This window comes from Aulonocara stuartgranti (assembly GCF_965226115.1).
Source record: "Aulonocara stuartgranti genome assembly, chromosome: 4".
Lineage (NCBI taxonomy): Eukaryota > Metazoa > Chordata > Actinopteri > Cichliformes > Cichlidae > Aulonocara > Aulonocara stuartgranti.
Window position 1 is genome coordinate 3715311 of NC_138942.1, and position 19810 is coordinate 3735120.

Below are 19810 nucleotides of genomic sequence, written 5' to 3' on the forward strand. Positions count from 1 at the left end.
GGTGCAGCCGTCTGATAACGTTCATCCAAACACGTGCATCTGTTCCTCTGGAATCACCACATCTCAGCAGCACTAGGAGGAAAGCATCTGCTCCACTTTATAACTCTGAGAACAATCTTTCTTGCAGTCAAACCATTTTCCTGCAGATGTAGACATAAATAATGGTTCCTGCTCTTACAATAAAAGCCGGATCTCTTCGGTCTTGGACTGGTCAGAAGACGACGGATGACCATAAAATCAAGTTTATTTAATAATGCGAGAAGAACTGCAGCTTTGCCTCATTAAATGATGCTCAAAGCACCCAAACAACAAGTATCTGAAAAACTGAGCAGCGATGTCGTCATTGAGCAGTCGTGACCAACAAAAAATATATTATAAAAACAAAACAAAAATACTGTGAACAGCTTCACTGGAACTGTTATTATAACCTTCCACTCAATTACATCTGCCACCCAAAGGAAGCGTGCAGCTAGCTGACTTTAAAGTTGAAGAGGATATCACTGATATGTATGGAAGCCCATTTCCGCCACTAAAAAACAAACAAACAAACAAACAAAAAAATGTATCCATAACTCGAAATTTAGAGTTATTTTCTCGAAATTTTGACTTAATTTCTTGAAATTTTGAGTTAGCACTGCCAATCAGTAATCTACGTGAATGATGTCATTTCCTTGTTACCCAGAAGCTGAAGCCCTCAGCTACAAATGCTACAGCTAAACTACAGCTAGCTTCACAAATGATGAAATCCTTGAGCTATTAGCTGAATCACATGGCGTTACTATCAGCAAACGTACTCTCGAAAGCGCCAGTTTGTTGCGATCCGGTTTTGAGTGCGCATTCCTCCGCACTGTATCCTTCCGGGTAACAAGAAAATGACATCAATCACGTAGATTACCGATTGGCAACTCGAAATTTCGAGTTGTTAACTCAAAATTTCAAGAAAATAACTCAAAATTTCAAGTTATGGATACTTTTTGTTTTTAGTGGCGAAATGGGCTTCCATAGATGTGCCGTGAGCATGTAGACTTCCTTCTGCACATACATTTGGCATTTTTGAATGCTTTTTCTTTCAGTCACTTTAAACATCACCAGAAGGGAGACACATTTCCAGCACAGTGTCGCCAAAACTGGGGAAGTCACACCAAAGTGAATCAATATGGATAAAAAGCATGCAGACCATGCAGATTTTAGAGTGAACTGTCCCTTTAAGGAAGCACCAGTGCCAGCAGTTTTAGATCAGCCTTTATTTTTCTGGAATCAAAGTAAATACTCGCGCTCTTGATGGATGATACAGTACTCCATCAACCTGCCGAGTGATATAAATGAAGCCTGACGACAGGCGCAGAGACACAGCAGGCGTCCTCTGCAGCCAGAAGGACATTTAGTTTATTTCAGCACCCAGGCGGAGTCGGTGCGCCGATCTCCACGTGGCGATCTGGACACATTTCTGCAGATCATTTTAAGCCAAGGCTGAGGCCATTTCTTCTTTGAAAGAGCAAACAGGCCAAGAGTCAGACTGTAGTAGTAGTAGTAGTAGTAGTAATAGTAGTGGTGGTGGGGAGAAGAGGGGTTGTGGTGTCTCCAGCCTCTACAACACAGACGGCTGTTTGTACCATGCAGCCCCCTTGCGCCCCCCAACAACCCCACCTCGGTCTCAAACTCTCAGCTCCTAATTCACACTTCATAAATCAAGATGACCTGTCCTCCAGTGAATTCATCCCTCTCTGTGCTGGATAATAGTGGCGCTATTGTTCCCACCGCGAGGATTCATTTCAGAGACGTAAACTATCCTGGAGGCCGACGCACAGGCCCGATAGCTAAAGCAGCTCCTGGACGTCCGCGTGGAGACGGAGGACGAGCGGCACTGCAGTCGTCCGTGTCAGGCCACGTCTGGTTGGTTATATTTTCAACTCCTCTGGCAGCTAATACAGGTCCAAAAATAAGAACACTAATTGGCCAGTGTTTATTTCTGTATGGGAGAAATAAGTGTTTTTAGCAGGTTGTTTGTGGCACGATGGTTTAACAGTCGGGACTCTCTGGGAGGTACGGCTCAGTCCACTGCATGGAAAAAGAGCCGACTCTCCCCTTTTTTTAATAAATAAGGCCTTTTATACGAAAATTGGTAATACAGTATAGTTGTGTGTGAGACTGGCACGGCAGCGTGTGACATCATGAGTGTTGACTCATGAGCAGATGAGTGATGCACACTGAGCTTTTGCCTCCTCTCAAACTCGTATTTAGTGCCACAGAAACAGCAGTAAAGCCTCACTCTGCCCTCGTCCGTCTCCCAGTCGCGCTCCCTCTACACTTAGGAGAGGGGGGAGGGTCTGGTAATGAAGCAAGTGTTTCTATGCGTTGTGAGGGGGCTGTCAGCTCTACACACAGCAGACCTCTGTCACCTGTTGCCACCAGCAGGAGGCTCAGGCGACGGGCGCGGAGCCAAGCCTGGCGGCCAGTCGCAGGACCCTGGCTCCACCTATAGACAGCTCAGCATGGTGATTTACTCGGCCTCCGTGCAGAGGTGTCTATACACACTTGTGCATACAGAGTTATAGCAGGAGCAGTACTCGGGCAACGGCTAACGGCTCGGGCAACCATTAAATAAATTATCTCATGTGCAAATGAAACAAACTACAGTGCTTTTTTAAATGACTGGACATTGCTACAATCAAACTGATCCTTAACAAAAATCCTATATTGGGGTTTACTGGGGATTCACGCTTCAGTGGGGCATCTATGTCGTGGATTCCCCGGGAAATGTGTTGATACAGCTTGCAACTTTGCTGACCGACCTGGTCAGTACCCATTATCCCTCCTGTGCATTTTTCCACAGCAGTTTTTGGGGATTTATCAGTGAGAAAATATAACAATTGTCCTCTCAACACAGTATCACATACAATCCTCGCAAACATCAGCAAATTCCAGGAGGGACATTGCTGAACCGGAATAGATGTGAAGGGAAAAGCTTGTGGGACAAATATGCTCGTCCCTGAAAATGAAACTGATCACAGCAAAAAGCTGTGGAAAAAAAGCCAGGAAAGAAAACACTCCTGGCATTTTTTGTTGCTCCTTTTTGTTGTAATCACATATTTTTAAATGGTTATTAACACATAATCACCAGCACAAGCAAAAATGCCAGCAACGACACGGGCCGCTTATGTAGGCGACATCGTTCACTCTACAAAACTCTAAGTTGGGTCTTAATCTCAGTTCAGTGCATTGAACAAGTAACAATGACTGAAATGTTCGACGGCCATCGCAACCTTTGTTTCTCTTTGGCCAGAAATGAGCAAATTCTGACAAAAGGGCTGGAATACCAAGACATCAGCTACTGTAACATTAGCAAGCGGCATCCAGAGACCGTATAGGTCACAACACAGATGCTTAGTGCTAAGTAACATACAAAACATAAAACTAATCACAATTTAAATTTTCTTCATGGGTAATCGGTTCTAATAATTAACTGTGCAGCAGGATTAAAAATGCTCCAAACACCACAAACATGATCCACAGATCTACACCTGCCAGACAAACCAGCCATGCCACACACCTTAAAATCTTTCAGCCACAGTGCAGTTAAAAATGGTGTGTAACATGAAGCTCTTTACACCCTTGCAGTTTTTATGAAACCATAAATGCTTTTGCACCAGGCCCTAAACATATTTATTTTGGCTCTAGTGTTAGACATTGTAACCAGTGAGGCTGGAATGGAGTCGTTTCTGAAACCAGCCCCTAGAGGCCATCGGAGAAACTGCAGCTATGGGAACTTCAGGTTCCAACCACAGTTGGTCACTTAAGTAACACACGATGCAAAATGGGTAGGATGGTAACTGTGTAAACAAATGCTTTGACTTGTGAGGGTTTCTTTGACAGTAAAGTCTTGCAGAGTCCAGTTTTAATGGAAATAGGCTGCAGCAGAGTTCATTGTTAGTACTGCAGAGCATCATCACAGCTATAGTGGTTTTTTTGTGCAGTATAAAATGCATATCTATACATTTACATCTAAAAGCATGTACCTAAAATTTTGTAAAAATCGAATGCAAATTCTTCTGAAAAACTGGAGGGAAAACTGGTGCTAGCACACAGCGTTTCAGGTGAGGGAGACAGCTTTGTGTGAAGCTGAAAAAGGAAACTGCAGCTGTAGATGAGACAGAGAAACGAAGACTGACAGCAAGAGCAATGGGTCTTTAGTTGGAGTGGGGGGTTTGGGGCTGAGCCCAGAAGCAGCGCTGTAGAAAGGGTTAACATGAGACAGTAAAGTGAATCCAGATGTGCTGTTATTATTAATATCTCTGGCTGATGAATGGGAAGGTAAAATTACAGGCGCCAGCCAGGGAGGCCCCGCACGTTGCCCTGCCACCCAGGAGCTTCCCAACTCACCTCCACAGCTCGCACAGCAGCGGCAGCAGATCCGGGCCAGAGGGTCAGCGTTCCTCCATGTGGCTTCAACGTGTCAAACAACCGAGAGGCAAAGCAGGCGAGTAGACAGGCAGTCACTTTCGCTGGCCGGCGGTCCAGCGCCGCAGAGCGATGGGCGTCAAACACATGACTTCATAGCTCAATTTCATCTCAGTAGCTGCTCTGTGTCACTTTGTGTCAGTCATGAAGGCTGTAATGATTTCATTCTAGCATTAAAAAACTAAACCTAGGCATTAAAATTATTGTTATTAACTGAATTTCAAGAGTTTTCCCAGTACTGTGCAAGGACTACTCTAGGTTTCCTGAAGGTCTTTCAGTTTTCCACGGACATCAGCTGCTTTTTCACTCATTCTCAGTCCGGTCCTTGTACCTGATCATTTTCAGAGGAATTTTTGTCATTTAACACGGAGCTGTAAAAAGCAGCCAACGCAAAGACTGAGCTAGTGTTGTATTCACACATAACAGAAGGCTTGAAGAACATATTTTAAACTGTATTTTTAAGCACGGTGTTAGCAGCCTGTTGCAAAAACACATAATTGAATCCCCTTCATTAGTTAAATATACAAAAACTGCCAAATATATCACAGTTTGACAGCATGAAACACTATTTCTGCACAAACAGCGTGATGCTGAAAGAGCAAAGAAATCTTGTCAACAAACCAAAAAACTCTCAGTTATCTCACATATCTAAAGTATCTCAGAGCCATAGTCCAGCAAAGATCTAATGCAGAACCTGAAAGACGCACTTGGAGCTTCATTTACTCCCATCTGTTCACTGAAGCATCATCAAAACTGGTCTCAGTGGATGGATGGGTGTAAAGAAGCCAAAGTTATGCAAAATTACACAAGAACACGACTGAAAATCAGTGACTGGGTCTGATGCAGTGATGGGTTTGACCTGTAAAACACGGTGGAGGCTCGGTCACGGTTTGGGGCTGGATTTCAGTGTTGGAGATGTTCTCAAAATCGATGAAATATGAACGGACAACATCTTTGTTTTTAACGAAACATTACTCAAAGAAGCTTAGGAGCGTTCAGGCTGTGTTGCAGAATAAAGGCGCTCATTTGAGCTGTGCACATACTGTACATATTGTATACTGTTTCATATACATTTCATTTTTGTTTGCACATTTTAATAAATCGTTGCACCCGTTTTCAAAGTAAAGTCGAATAATAATAACCTAGAAATAGCCCAGGTATGATTTGGGGGCTCAGTTATTTTAGAATCTTTGAATTAGAATATCAAACTAAATAAAGAAACAAGTATTTAATGGAAAGTACTTAATGGTCTGTTTATGCTGCTGCTGAACTGAACCGTCAGGCAGATCTGTGGGCTTTAAAGGAAGAGACCTGTAATCACTTTACTGCCTGCGGCAGCTCCTCACACCACCTCCTATTCACACCCCCAGACGTCCACTCAGTTCCACAAAAGTGACAGTATTGTTGCCTTCATCTGAGACGTGGACATCAAGGAGTGAGAGTCACTTTTTGTCCTCCTTTTCAGGGCTGACTTTCATTATTGAGCAGGGTTGGAATGAGCTTGGTCTTACCCAGAAGGCTATTTTCAGACTAGTTCACGATCCTCTTTCAGGCTTTGTTAACAGTTTAAATCATCCCAAGTAGTCAAACTACACAGAGCAAGGCAAAAAAAGAAAGAAAGATGTTTTACAGCCTGTGCTGAATGTGTTTTATGATGATTGGTTTATGGTTTTACGACAGAGGTTGTTTGCTTTGTCACTTCAGTCGTTCACGACACAAGCAGCTTTCTCCTGCAGGTGAAAGTTTGTATCAAACTCTGGAGTTACAACACCATCGACTTCAAACTGGCCTACCTTGAAAACTTTAATGGAATACATTTAGAGGTGACCTATTCTGACATCAATGAAAGCCAAGAGAAGAAAAAAACCTCTCTGAAACTCAGTGTTTGGCTCAAACACAGTTATAAGTGACAGTTGAATGAAATTTTAGGATACGCTTAATTTCTTTTTATTCGGAGATTACATCCATCTCCCATCCATCCATACATGTATTTATGGGAATCACTGTAGAGGTTCACTGCAGTAGGCGCTTAACATTTTCTGACCCACCAACGATTTAAGACCACTCCTACCAAAAAATGTTGGTGCATCTATGAAAACACTTCCTGCACTCTCTTATCCCGTTCAGGCCCACAGCAGGATGGAGCCCATCTCTGCACGCAGTAGGCGAGAGGCCAGGAAAGCGCCGTCACACGATAGTTACATGTCAACGGAAACGAGGAAGGAGAGAGACGTTTGTGTTAGCCTCACAGCTGTTTCCAAATGCATCTACCTTTTCAGAAATGCAAATTCATTTCAGTCCAAACGGTTCTGCTCCAGAAAGTCCAACTGTTGGCATTTGAGCTTTACTTTATGCTGTGGTCTTTTGTCTTTCATCCTGTTTGTGCCTGTGATTTTCTCTCTGCCTTTCTTCTCTGTTTATCGATTTTTATGTTACACTATCACAGGTAAATCCCGAAGCTTACTGCAGTTTAATGTCCTCCATTTTTAGGCCAATTTAAGAGCTGCTGATTACATGGCTACATGCTGTTATAAGTTTCATTTCACTGGGAGTTACTGGTGCTTCATGCACGTTTGATAAATCCAAAGTAGACTTACATTTAGACCAATCACAGCACACAAAAATGCTTTTGTTAAGAAGCAGTGGGGCTAAAAATGAAGATTGAATAAGTCTTCTCACAACGATTACTGCTATTCAGAAATGGGAAAAAAGGGGTACTAACTCTGAATGTTAGAGCTATGAAGCACCTGTAGTTCCTTCAGTGATCTTCAACCATACTGTCCTTTCATGTTGCACAGGAACATTGGAGAATATTTCTGGCATTTCAATTCAAATAGCAAAGAAGTGCTTCTGACAACAGTTTTTCTTGTCAGCAGAAGCCCTTTTTTCTAGAACAGCAGAAGAGCCCTGACTACAGAAGGAAGTGCAGAAGGAATATAATTCCTGGGTACAAGGGGATGGAGCCGAAGCATTAGACGGGTAAGAAAAGGGAGGTGGGAAATATGCGTAAATCCAGTAGGAGATATGGAGCCTGGCTGACCACAGGGGCTGTTGTTTTAACCGTCAGATGCACGGCTGCAGGGAGGGGGTGGTGGTGCAGTGACTGTAGGTGGGATTTGGAGGGAAAGGTGGGGGGCATCCCTCTCGGGTTGCCTCTGTCCCCAAGCGGTCCTGTGGGAGCTCGGCCAGCCTCTCTGTCGCTGTCTGCCCTGCATGGGGCCCTCACCACCTTCCACATGACAGCTCAGAAGACAACCTCATGCTGGCTTTACTCACCCTCTTTTGTGCATTTTGAACACAGGGATACCAGACAAATTATGCTTAATGACCGGCGGAGGTTGCCACAGCAATGGCTGCTTTGTTGCCAAAGCCAAGTGTGTAAATGTTAGGGTGCAACCCTACACAGCTTCCCAGTCGTACTAAGCAGATGCTCTTTCTGTAGCTGGAATAAACAGGCTGGACCGGGCTTGTGTTTGTGGGCTACACACCGAAGCCACTTCGAAAACCTGAAGTCTCTCTCTCAAAACTTTTAATTAAAAGTCAATTAACTGTTTTTTTGAGAAGGATTTTCTAAAGATCAGGTTATGAGATCAGCCTCAATGTTGTTACTTAAGTAAATCTGGTCCACAAATGATGAACTGATGCTGTATCCTATTCCTACATGTCCCAGTCGTCAGTACGGGAGTATAAAAGTGTAAAACACAAATCAATTCCATGGCATAATCACCGCACCAGTGATTCTCCAAGTGGGCTTTAGGTGGGGTTAGGAGAAGCACAGCTAATAGCAAAGTAAATCTCTATAAACAGCAGACCTGTTCTTCATCAATAAAAAGCGGGGGGCTATTTATACCAAGAAATCAAGAAAAGTGGGTCTAGCATTCCCTCCGATGTTATCTTTGGGCCGGTAGAAAATCGGATGCAGACGTGAGCATTAATATCAGGTCTGAGGCTTTAGCAGCACAACAATCCAACTTTCTCCTGATGGAGTTTGGTGTTTTGGCTCTCTGGCAGGCCACCAGGACAGCCTAGCTACTTACTGATACTGCAGGGCCGTGCTTGGTTTCCACGGTTTCCGCTGTAGTGGATGAAGTTCTTACATTATTACATCTTCCAAGAAATAATGGGATTTTGTTACAAACTACCTGGAAAGGTGAGAAAGAAATTAAAAATAGAATCTCAGCAGGCTCGCTGTTTTGCGGATTTTTTTGTGCAATTTTGAGTGCTTTTTTTTTTTTAATACAGCGCATTTTCTCCTGCGTCCTGATTGGTTGCAGACCATTGTCAAAATCTCGCGCCGTGTCTCCTGTACAGTACAGAATGAGTTCAGCTCATCAAATTTACATAAATCTTCGATCGCTAACAGCGTGACTCTGAAGTGCTGCACTGTATGTTTGTAAGTTTTCTCCCCAACATACAACACTGTCGACGAAACGTTTGCACCATCAAAAGCAGCTGCGGTAGCTCCCAGAAGGCAGAGGAAGATGCTAACCATCGCACAAAAAGTTGGACTTCCTGACATGCTAATGGAAGGTAGAAGTTACCGTGTTTTCCGGATTATAAGGCGCATTAAGTGAAACAAAACAGTCAGATAAGTCAAACTTTACTCAGCTCCTTCTTCTTGCTTCCTCTACTTCCGTACCAGTGATTCATTAATGTTGAATTCTCTGGCAGCTGCTCGGTTCACATGTTCTGGACCTGAAAACAGGGTTTGATCTTTGGTTTCTTTCTATAATACTGGACTTATTTTTCTACCAAGGTTTGAACTTTTTAGAGTGTTTAAACAAGAGAGAAAAGTGTGAAAATGTTCATCAACTGTAACATCTGTAATAACTGTAAAAAATAAACCTGGTTACTTCGCGGATTTCACCTATAGCGGGTTACTTTTAGAACGTAACTCCTGCAGTGAACGAGGGACCGCTGTATATTGCATTTACAGAGTTTACAAACAATTAATTTTTGTTTTGCCGATCAACATATTTCATTCGGCCAGTGGTTTCATTTCTCCATTTACTGTTTTTAACCATTAAAGAAAGCCCGAAAGGCATAGCCGAGCCCGTGTGAGGCGCAAACAGCGGTCCACAGTCTGATTTATCTTCAGTGGAGTCGAATTACAAAGGGACTTACAAACAGGAAAATGTTAATTGATTTCTAATCAATGTAACCGAGCTGTGCGGGTGAGGCAAATACTACTAAAGCTAGAATTTCAACCAATTCCCCGAGTCTGAAAAATGAGGAGTGGCAGAGAGAGAGGAGACTTTTTAAAAAACTGGAGTCAGTCTGATTGCTCCCTTGGGAGACATTTCCACCCCAGTGTCCCACAAATGACATGTTTGTATGTAACACAATATGCTTTCTTTAAGAGGTGACGCTTTAGTGGGAGACACATTCTTCCCAAGGGCCCTGCAGTCAAAGTCTAAGACAAAAAAGAAAGAAGGGTTGGTTATTTTACTTGTGTGAGAGCTCATACCTGCTCAGGTGGTTAAAAAAAAAAAAGCTTAATTTGCTGCTATAAAGAGTTGACGAACAGCTTTCGTTAGGTTTGACATGTAACAGCAAACCCACCCCACAAACAAACTTTATTAGGCTTCTTTTCTCTCTGTTTTTTGATGGATTCCTGTGGGCAGATTATAGGACCATGAAATCAAACATCTGTGCTGCACACAAGCAAAATTAACAGGCAATTTGTACCAATGAGTTCTGTTTTAGTTTAAATTAGACCATCATATAAACACAGAAACAAAGACATTTTCCACCGCTGCAGGCTGTGCGCAGTTTGTTTTTCTCAAGCATTTTTCTCACGCATAACGAAACGTGAAGACATCCAACACGGCACCTACGGAGCTCCGCTGCAGACACCGGCTGCGTTCACGTATTCCATAAAGACCTTTCTATGCCGGTCACACCCGCGTACTTTTAATGTGGACTGGGTTTTAATGGAGTGGGCTGTGATGCAGAAGAGAACACAACTCGTTGTTTCTCACAGCCATGTACGAGATGTGAAAAGAAAAAAGAAATACACGGCATACAGCAGAGACGAGCAGCCTTTACGTTGTTTTCTCTGGCCATTCAATTTCATGGATGCCACAAATTTAAGCGAGAATACAGATTTGATAAGATCGAGCTTGTACTGTTTGTTGTTAGTTTAGTCATGAACTGTATAGCTGTCTGCGCGTGTAGACAGGAAGGAACAAATATTTGGAATGGTAAATTAAACTGAACCTCATTTTGAATTCTCCATTAGGAACCAGTACTCCACACAAAGATAAGCCAGTATACTTTGTTATATGAGGTGCTTTGGGACCAAAGGAACACTTTAATGGTTTCTATTATTGTCCATGTGTGTGTTTGTCTCCACACTAAATAACATTATTGGAACCCAACTGTCTTTTTTAGCTCCTGCTCTGCACACAGGAAACCTTTGAGAGATGCACGTGCACAGTGACTGGTCTAGACATGAGTATGCATTGTTACCAAGACTGTTAACAACAGTGAGCAATATTTAGTCATGTGAAAAAGACAACAATCACATGGCTTTATGCAACGCTGTGAAAACTCCTGTTCATCTACACACAAAGAAAAAGAGCTACATCTCAGATCCTACAAGTAGGGCTGTGCGATATGACCAAAATCTCATATCCCGATATAAGACATCTATCGTCCGATAACGATATAAATCACAAAAATGTAACATTTTCTGTAAATTCTGTGAATCTCGTGCAGCTCGACTTGCGTGAAGTGTTTCCAGCTGCGCGTCATGTACCTGAGTCGAGTGTTTTAACCGATGCATGAAACGATACATTTTTAGACATAAGTTGTAACGGCTGCCGTTTTCTTTGTGAGTATTTATTACACGGCGTGCTGCGGGGAAAAGCCTGTTCTAACGTTTGAGTCTAAGGTTTATTTGTTAGCACCTGGCGGCTCTTTTTTCAATTCTCATCTGTAAATGATCTGCTCTTTCACGTGATTCAGTTTATTTTGAAAAGTCTGAACAGGATCTTGAGCTTTATTGTGAAAGGTTTATGTGGAACATAAACAAGCGGACACGCGATGGTGTTACCGTCGTTGTTGCTAACGACAACACATAAAAACAGGCGCTTGTCCGTCTGTAGTGTGGTTATATTAAATATAAGAGAAAGAGAGAACTTTAAGAAATTAATATAGCCACTACAGTGACCATCAGAACGATGAAAATATATTACCGTAAACAGTTTATTTTGCGACACCACGAAACAAAGGATAGCATAAAATGAAACGATAGACGTTTTTATATCGTCATCCGATATATCGTTATATTGAACAGCCCTACCTACAAGCATAAGTTAGCATGCTAAAGGTTAAAGTTCGTGACAGTACAATCCGGTTGTTCAGTGATGACGCGACGAATCCTACTTCCGGGTCTAAAGTAGTCTGCGTTTAATATGGCTTTTGTGTTGTTAACATGTTTAATGTTTTGTATTTTCTTCTATTTGATCTCAAAAAGCTCCTAAAACAGTCAGTGATCACTGTTGACCTCCCTCGGCTTTTATTACCGCTAATCATTTATTTAAGCTCAGTTTTTAAAACCTTAGGATGTAACTACAGCCCAGCCCATGCAGCAGTATATGAATGACTAACCTCGTATTGTGGATGGATTATCTCAGTTGTTCTCCTGGCTGAAGTTTGGTCCTTTTACAGCATCCTGCCATGCGATTACATTTGTTCCTGACCACCGAGAACACTCACGTTAACTTTTATCGAGTGGAAAAAAAGTTAGCTTGTTTATATTATGCTAACATAGCTGTGTCGCTAGCGGTCACGTAGCACATCATTATATACCAGCTAGCCCAACTTCAGTAACCCTACAAACGTCACTGCTGTTTAGTTTTCTGTCTTCATTTATGCTGGAAGTGATAACAGAGCTGTACGTTTTAATTTGTTTCCAAAACCCCGCAGTCAGGACAGGCTATATTGTATTTAGATAGAAGCTAGCGAGCTAACTTCCTGCTAACTTCTAACTCCGTTAAATGTCATAAATTCCGTTTTCATGGATGCCTGGATGTTAAACTCAATTGTTACACCTGGTAGAGCAGAACGCTGATCATTTTATTAAAGATGAAAGACTTTAGACAGTTTTTCAACTCTCAGTAATGCCATAGTGATCGTTTGATATATGGACCTGCAGCGGAGTTTAGGCCCAGACACGGCTAGTGACGTCAGACTGAACAATCGGATGAGAAAAAGACGGGACACTTATGGCTTGTTTGCCAGGAGAAGGCCTCTTCTCTGTAAGGCTACGTCTACACTAATCTGGATAAATTAGAAAACAACAAAAGTTGTTTTCATCCACACTGAAAACGCTACGTTCCTGTACTGTGAAACGTAAGATTCGACCTGTGTCATTTCCGTCTGCCGTTTGTTTACTTTCCGGCTCTTTGAAACTTCACGCCAAGTTTTATCTGGAGTATGTACAAACTGACATTAATCTTTAACAGGGCTGCCAAAATTGAGAGCAACAAAACAATTGTTGTACAATGCCGTCCGCCACCTTAGCTGCATCATATGACTAAAATGCATCATTGTTTCCGAAAGCTTCGTTTTCAAATGTATCCACTTTGGAGAGTGTTTTCAAAAAGCTCAGTTTTCCTTGACCAAAAACGCCGTCTCAGTGTGGTCGGAAGGCCAAAACGGAGAGAAAAAGATGCATTTTCTAACAAAAACGTATTAGTGTGGACATGGCCCAAACATGGCATGCACCGCCAAGTTCACGAAGCTTCATCTGAACAAACCACAAGACTTCTAGAACAACGTCCTCTGGATGGACGAGAACAAGTTGGAGGTGTTCACCAAGATGTGAAGAGATGATGATTTGGGCTCTTTTTGTGACAACGGGACCTCGTGATCTCCTCTGTGTTCCGAAGAATTCTCCAGTGAAATGTGAGTCAAATGTCAGACAGATAAAGCTTGACTCAAACTGGGTCACGCAACAGGACAATGACCCCAAGCATTGAAAAAGCCCAGAGACGGAGACGTCAGTCGGATTGTGGCAGAACCTTCAGAGAGCTGTGCCTAAGAAACGCTGTTAAGAAGAGTTGATCAAAATTCCTGCAACACAACACGAGACTGTTCAATCAAATGATCTAGTTGTTCACAGAACTGCACAGAGTCTCTTTCACCACTTATAATGCTACAGAGAGAAGTTCAGCAGTTCCATCTGCCAAAATGTTAATGTCACTGTAAATTAGGGCTGCTCAATTAATCGAATTTTAATCACGATTACGATCTGGGCTTTCAACGATCATTAAAAATGACTGAGCCGATTATTAGCCCCTCCCTCATTTATCCGCGACACCTTAAAGGCCGGTCCGTGAAAATATTGTCGGGCATAAACCGGTCCGTGGCGCAAAAAAGGTTGGAGACCGCTGATTAAGAGGACCCGAGGGAAGCTCGGAAAGCTAAGCAGAAGTTATTTGGAGAGTGACTGCCGTTGGTTGAAAAGAGAGTTTAAAAAAAAAAAAACTTCAGTGGTGTTGCACACTATTTTATATTATTTTTTAAAGTCATTGTTAACCCTTTAAAGCCGGTCAGAGCAGCACGCTCCGTTTTGCGTAACTATTTTTAAATCCCTGTAGAACCTGAACCGTGTAAGCTAGCGCAATAATTTGTTTTGCATATGAAACCGGAGGAGTTGTACTTACATCTGATGCCATCAGCTTGTCCTCGGTCACGGTTTCGTTCCACATATAGCTTTGCAAAAATTGCATAAAAAGCGCTTGCAGGAACAAAAACATAATATTCCAGAAACACGCTTTGCCGTTACTATCAGCTGTTCGTAACACTTCCCACAGTGAAATGATGCACATGCTGTTTTCTTTGCAAATTTGCATCATAGGATTGTTTTTTGTTTTTCCTGCAGTGTATAAAAATTGCTGTATCTCCAAAATAAAACTATGAAGACACTCAAAATAAATTTCCTGTGGTGGGAAACTATTTTTTGCAACTTTATTGTATTTAAAGTTTTGAGGGATAAACCTCTTAAACTTCTCCAAGTAGAAATATATGTAAACAAAACAAAAGCAATTTTCAATTTTTTTTGTAGTTTATTGCACTTTTTTGCAATTTATGTAATTACTATGGACTTAATGCATACATATTATTAAAATATGGGCTATAACAGTTGTATTGATGTATAGCAACTTGAAATGCTCCTACAAATGGCACTACAGCATGTAAAATAAATAAATAAAAATAATATAAGCTCTGGTGGACTTGGTTCTATAGTAGGTCTTAAAGGGTTAAATAAATATCGTCAAATAATCGTGATCTCAATTTCAGTGAAAATAATCGTGATTATCATTTTTGCCATAATCGAGCAGCCCTACTGTAAATCAAATGGACTGTTTTCAAAACTGCTTTGATCAATGATCAACTAATAGTTTCAGTTTGAGATTAAATCACATAAAACGCACTCGCGTGGCTCAGAGTGGTCCCTGGAGCTCGCCTCCCCGCAGCATTTCAAATCAGCTGCTGATAAATGTTGTTTCTTTGAGGGAAATCTAGATTGATAGATGGTCTGCTATGTTGTGACACGGCAATTTGGCATGGAATGGTGCGCCGTCACCAAGGTCCAGTGATCAAAGGAGTCACAGAGGTCAGTAGGACAGTTCACAGTCTTCACGCCCATACCGGCCCTCTTTCTGAACCACTGCATACTTTCCCGTCTTATCCCCGGCCTCGTGAACTGTGGAGGTCTGACAGTTGGCTGCACACAAATTTTGGTTACATTTTGCTTCCGACTTGGCATTAAATGAGCATTTCTGGGTTTTTTTTGATGCCTTTGGATTCAGTGTTGATAAGGTGGTCCCAGGAAAACCCTGCCTGACACCTGGTACTAACAACTACAATAAAAACATTAAGTGGATACTTATCAGATGACCATGTGTGCCACTGTAGAAACGAAACAGGTATTTGCCCATTTTATTATTTGTTTAATTTTAAGTACGTGTAATTAGCCTGGTGACGAGGGGGCTGCCTAGTATTGCTGTCACGTACAGCCTCTTTGGAGATCAAAGAAATTCTCAGCCAGCATGGGTGCCGTTTCACTGTGAAAGCTCAACGTTGTACCCCTGACTAGAAGGGATACACTGAGATAGAGACGGAGAGGGGATCCTCGGCTGGACCTGCTGAGGGAACGGGGAAGGAAGGGGGGGTTAGAAAGCAAACAGCCCGCTGCCAGTGTGATATATGTTTAAGCCCACTGGGTGCACAGCAGAGACACCCAGCTTAAGATCTTCCGCTCGTCTCGGCAACGGGGACGGTAGATCCCGGACGAGCCCGTGACTCAAGCTGGTGTTTTATTAAAGAAAAACAGGAGCGGTGCTTAAATGCCTTTATGAAGACAAAGGCAGCAGCATTGTGTCTGCTTTCAAATCTATCTCCTCCTGTCAGCCCCCTTTCCCAAAAGAATTAAACACAGTGTAAATATAGGCATCCGTGACCTGTAATTGTACCCTTTGCTGTCTAAAAGGATAAAAGAACTTTTACGAGGCAAGTGACAGCACATTCCTCACCGAGTTAGTGATGGTTAAATTATTTAACTCGAGTGTTTTATGACTACAAATCTACGACCACCCCCTCGAAACAAACTATTTTTAGAAGTAGACGAGTAAACTACATTGTTCAAATACCTACGCAGTGCTCGGTGAGCCTACAATTCTTGGACGTGGTACGATGAATCATTTACAACAGAACGTGGGTCATTTTAAAGGAATTAAATCTCTGAAGCATATGGCCATTTTTTTAATAAAGAAAATATCATGTATCCTCTATTATGCCAACACCAGCACATTTACAAATATTTTGTTCAGTTTTAAAATCCATCATTTAAAGACTATACAAGCTGTCAAACATGCAGTTTTACTAATCCTTTTTTAAATGCAGTGGATTAGCTTCATTAGAATAAATAAATGAATGAACGCAAACTTCATGCTGACGTCTCCAGGTGTGGAACTGGGTCTCCAAGTAGTATCAAAGTTACCATTCATAATAAAGAGGTGTTTTTATTAAGTAATGTCACATTTTGTTACACAAATCTGGTCAAATTAAATTTACTTGCTTGGTATTTTAGACCGGTTTACTTACGGATTATTTATGTGAATACCTACACCTTTGTTTTTATTTGTTTTTGTTGCATTTTCTTAAAACTATGACTTCATGTTTATGAAGAGTAATTTTTTGAGTGTATATAGGAGAAATTGAACACATGCAGTGAAGGTAATGAGTTGTCTGATTTTAACTGATTAGCAATCAGAAACGCTTAATGATGACTATCGCCTTGGTTTTGCAGATTTTCCGTTAGCGTTGTGAGTGAAGCCAAACTTTTCTCTGTACAGGAAAAATCCTGTATTCGCTTTTCAATCAGTGTCACGAAAACGCTCACACCAGTTTAAAAAGGGCTTATTATTGAAATGCTTGTGGTAAAGTGTGGGTGACTATGTAATTTGCGGGCTTGAATGACAAATCATTCATGATATTGTGCATAACTTGTGATATTTTATCTGATTACGTGTATTTTTACGGTGTCAGCTAACAAACTGCTCCAAATAGAAAGCGACAGAATAAAGTAAACAGGCTGAATAATGCAATAAATGTCAGGGAAAGTTTGTCAGTTATGGGCTTCCATAAAAAGCTGTTTTGAATGATTTGTTGGCAGTGATATTTAAAACGGCTCTAGAAGTGGTTCTTTTTATGGTGTTATGAGAAATCAAAACGCTATAATGACGAAACAATAAATGACACATTTGCTCTCCAAATTCATCCAGATATTTCACCAAAACGGGTTGATGAAAGTTTAATATCAATAAAAACTGGTGGAGAGACTGTGCCGTTTAAATGACCGATGATGCGCCTTTATGAAGAATATATCATCCCTCCTCCACCATCAGCTCCATCTGTTTTTACCTTTATTCCAACATTGCTCTGCCTGTCCAGCTGCTCTGACCGATTCTTAACTCTGTCATGAAAATCCATCATACAGTCTATGAACATTTATTGCTCCAAATCAGCTTCCCAGACACTGAAGTATGAAAATAGAGGCTCAGAGACAGAGGCCCAGTATCCGACCCTGAAACCCCCCTCCTTTAAATTTCAGTCTGACGCCAACTGAGGTCTGCAAGTAAAGACGGGTGACTGCTTTTTGCCATGCTGTAACAATTAATTAGGAGACACTCGGATTACCTGAGCAGTCTTGAAAGTCAACCGAGAAGCTCCTACAAAGAAAGATCAACTCGGACCACCCACATCCACATTTTCAGAATAGGATTAAAGAAATAAAAATGATACCGTAGACAGAGGCGAAGCACAGCTACCGACCCCTAAGACAGAAAAAGAAGCCAGACGCCGACCGACTGGCGCATCAAATCTAGGGGGGGCTCTTTTAGATTATCTTAGCAATCATATCAGTGTTTTTAGGAGCACGACTGTGGTCTGATGGGACAAAGTGTTGGGAAAGCGTGAAATGCAAAGTCCAAAACCTTTACTGGATTTGTGCAAACTCCCATTATTTCCTCCACTGACTTAAAAGAAGCCCTACAGTACACAGGACTGTGCAACGGCAGAAAAGCAGTAATGCAGACAAAATGTAGACAAAGTTATGACAGTCACAGCTTGATAGACAGCGGATTAACATCCGGTACCCCGACACAGCTGATTTATTCAATACCGTAACCCGTTTCACAGAATCCACTGCAGCAACAAACAGCCAGGGCCGGGACAGACGGGAGAGGCTGACTGTGAAAGCTGAGAAGTCCGATTGTTTTTATTGTCCTTCCCATTCTGCTTGGCAGCGAGTCTGCTCTGCACTGTAGATACAACTTCCACTGTGCATCCTTTAACACGGCAAATTAATCATGTGTACTACATAATGCACTACTTTAGATTTTTTTTAAAAAAGAAATACTGATTTTTACCCCTTTAATCCCAGTTCACCAGCTTCTTTTTGGTTTCAGCCACCCGTGAGGTTAAGGCATCACAAAGATTGTGGCTCCACAGCATTAACCCTGTATGCTGAAAAACTGCCCATGTTCCCTGCTTTCACAATATTCAGTGTTTTTATTCTAACGCTTGTCCCGATTCTCTCAAATCTTCCCTCTGACAAAGCCCTCCATACAATAATAATTAATAAAGATTACAACTGAAACTTAAAACTGTCAAAAAATAAAATACAATGTTCAGTTAAACTCAAAGCAAAGAGTCAAAAACAAAATTAAAATAAAAAAAACAATTATAAACTACAAAGCTATCATAAGTCTTCTGTACGCCGCTTTAAAAAGGCAAAAAACCGTCCACATCAGGTTGGAGGAGTTTGTGTTGGAGCAAATCATTACCTGCTCACGCCGGAGACCCAAGTTTGAGTCAGAGATGTTCACACATCATTTGTATCATTTTTTATTTTTCATTAATTACAAACATGTCGCTCATTAATAAAAAAATAAAACTACTGGAATAGGTTTGGAAAAACATGGTTTGGGTTCAAATACAACATCTTTCAATAATTTTGGCTCCTTAGTTGTCGTGGTGACGCCTCCTCACTTCCTCTGGACAAAATAAGAAGCCAAATGGTGAAAAAGTGACAATTTTCGTTCTTTAACATGAACAAGTAGGCTGGGACTGGGCTGCATGTGAACAGCCTGTAAGAGTTAATCAAATTCAAACTTGTCAGTCTTTAGAAAAGGACCCAAAAACTTCTGCACCCTTGAGTTTAACATGCAGGTGCAATGTGGCAGCTGCAAAGGAAACTGGGGAAAGGCCATCTTTCATCTAGGAATCACACCAGCTCTTATGTAATAACCTGGTAATTACTACAGACGTGCACACTATTCATGGGACAGATGACACCCATCATCAAGCAAAACAAAATAGAAACTATCTAAAGTGCTCAAAAATACTTTTGGAAATTGCTTTTGCTGCTTTTGTCCTCAGAGCTACGTTCCAGCTACTTTTTTTAGCTGATAAAAACGTCTGTCTGCTTAAATCTTAAGACCTGATACTGCAAACGCCCCTGGCCAATGAAAGTCTAAACTCCACTTTACCTAACTTAAAAATAACTCAACAATATAGGATGTCTATCCATGTTGGACAATGACCTGAAGTACAGCTTAACCTCAGGAGAACTGACAGTGACTGATGTGCTGCTGGTCATTCAGACGCTCTGAGATTGGCATCTCTAAAGGCTTTAGGAGCAGAGGATGAAGACGGAGGTCAGACTAAACAAAGACCAGTCCACCCTGGACGCTTTGGGGAGTACAAAGGGCAAACCTGCTCTTCTCAGTCCACTTTGAATGCAGACCAGGGCTCATAGCAGGCAGCAGGTAAACTA

The 19810-nt window shown here is 41.7% G+C and overlaps 1 protein-coding gene across 7 annotated transcripts in view; it reads right to left on the reverse strand.

The window, feature by feature from the left end:
* LOC309704601 (uncharacterized protein) overlaps window positions 1-19810 on the reverse strand; it is a 92059-nt gene that overhangs the window by 54690 nt on the left and 17559 nt on the right. Inside the window, exon 1 of one of the 7 annotated variants that reach the window (XM_082529854.1) lies at window positions 12073-12892. The exons of the other annotated variants lie outside the window; for them this stretch is intronic. The gene's annotated coding sequence lies outside the window, so the exon portion shown is untranslated. Of the gene's footprint in view, window positions 1-12072; window positions 12893-19810 lie in introns of those variants that run through there. 7 annotated transcript variants of the gene reach the window in all.